The sequence below is a fragment of the Ceratina calcarata genome, unplaced genomic scaffold (genome assembly GCF_001652005.2).
Source record: "Ceratina calcarata isolate Rehan_Ccalc_2016 unplaced genomic scaffold, ASM165200v1 scaffold353.2, whole genome shotgun sequence".
NCBI classification, from domain to species: domain Eukaryota; kingdom Metazoa; phylum Arthropoda; class Insecta; order Hymenoptera; family Apidae; genus Ceratina; species Ceratina calcarata.
This window is the reverse complement of record NW_017158259.1, coordinates 29273-31213: the sequence shown is the minus strand read 5'-3', so window position 1 is coordinate 31213 and position 1941 is coordinate 29273. Positions and strand designations below refer to the sequence as shown.

The following is a 1941-nucleotide window of genomic DNA, read 5'->3' as shown; positions in this document are numbered from 1 at the left end:
ATTGTAGAATGATGAGATTAATCTTCTCGAGATATTTAAGTATTTATTGCTTGAATTTAAATGAAGACAGTATAAAAATTTAGAAAGGGGTTAATTGAATCATTGCTTCACTGAATAATTTGTCATTTATTCTATTAACAATTGTCTACAATTCTCATATCTAATAGGTACTTGATTTATCAAGAACAATATATTTTGAACGCTAGACTGCAAAAATTCCATATATACCGAAAAATTATTTAGTAGAGATAGAAAATAGAGCAGTTCTGATTCAACGGAGAAACGTAGCTATCTGAGCGCTCGATCGGATCCATAATTCGAACTGAAAGCGCATTACCCGTCCCAAATATGCAACTACGTCTGATATCGGAGGAGTATACAAAGTCCAACACTTTCGCGTTCGGTATTCATTGAAGCCTGTTCGCGAATCGAGGCTGAACGTACCTATGGATCCTGATCATCATTGTGTCAGCGCCGCGTCTAACTAAGCACCTTTGAACTTTACCAAAGACATTTGCTCGCGATACGCCCTACTACCCCTATCAAGCGAGGTAACGTTTACCTCAAATTGAATTTTCCCGCCCACGCTACGTACCGAGGCTATATGTATAACCAAACGAGAGAATGAATTTCGAAATTCAATAAACGTGTGTGGTTTTAAACGTTGCCGTGATTGACAATCTATTTCGTGCAAAATCTAGGAAAGAATTGATTCTAAATGTTCAAAACATATTTGTCCTTATATACGAATTTATATGCTTTTTATTGAATATTCTACTTTTAGGTGTATACTAAATGGTTATAATATATTTGTATGAATTTGATAAGAATAAAACTTGAGGAAATAAAATAAGTGTAAATGTCAAAATTAAAAACTTGAAATATCTTATATGAATTTTCTATGGCCGCAAGGTTCGCGATTTCAAATTGCGCATTTGACGATTGGAATAGTTCTGGTGAGTGAAGTCCAATTGGGGAGACAGTCGAATTTTTCAGAGGCATTTAACCTTGTGAAACGTGCATGTCAAACGCGACGGCAGGTCGGTCGAGAAAACTTCATAAAAGTCGCGATAAATAATAATTGGAATGAAACGTGAATGAAGACAGGGTTCACATCAGATGAGTTTTGCAGATTTCATTATTTCGTCTATCAATATAGTCTGTTATTTTGACCTCTCATGTCAAGTCACGATAAATATTTAATGGCTCGTGAGTAGCCCGCATCGTGGAGATACGTACATTTAGCTTTTCTACGTCGTAGACGAATCTAAATGTACGTATGATATTATATAGTTTCTGAGGATAAATCGTGAAATATTTGCAGTTATCGTTTTTCTCTTCCCAAGGTTTCATACAAATATGATGGGCATTTGTAAAAAAATTTTGATGACTGATTAGAATTTCTTTTTATTGTCCTAATTGATAAAACGAAACAACTTTAAACTATTTTTTTAAATAGTACTTTCTATATACTAAATGAATCAGATGTTATAAAGAAATAACAATCTTGTTTTAGGTGAAAGACTTGCGACGAAGGTGCTTGTCTAGTCGACCAGCTTGAATGGTTTAGATACGAGTTTGACAGGAACGGATTGATTGTTTTGGTGATTTATGTGATCTGACGGTGTTCTCGACACACTCTATGCTTGAATCAGAATGATTTTCGACGAATTTTCGATATATTGTCGGCGTTTACGAGGTGATCAATTCGAAGTTGTTCGCGGCTGACAGAATTTACATCTGAATATGAGATAGTTATGATATAGGAAATTGAATTTTAAAATATTTTGAGAGACAAGTTTTCTCAAAGTACAAACTGAAATTTTTTACATATTTGGATGTTTTAAAAAGAGCTCTATAACCTCAGATATTCTTTTATGCATTTTCAGCAGACAAAATTTTAATTTCTTTTATGAGAAAATATAAATGCAACAATGACAG

At 33.8% G+C, this 1941-nt stretch overlaps 1 protein-coding gene across 3 annotated transcripts in view; it reads right to left on the bottom strand.

Moving 5' to 3' along the window:
• Positions 1-1941, bottom strand: part of cv-c (RhoGTPase activating protein) — a 102038-nt gene that overhangs the window by 84962 nt on the left and 15135 nt on the right. The window lies entirely within an intron of this gene.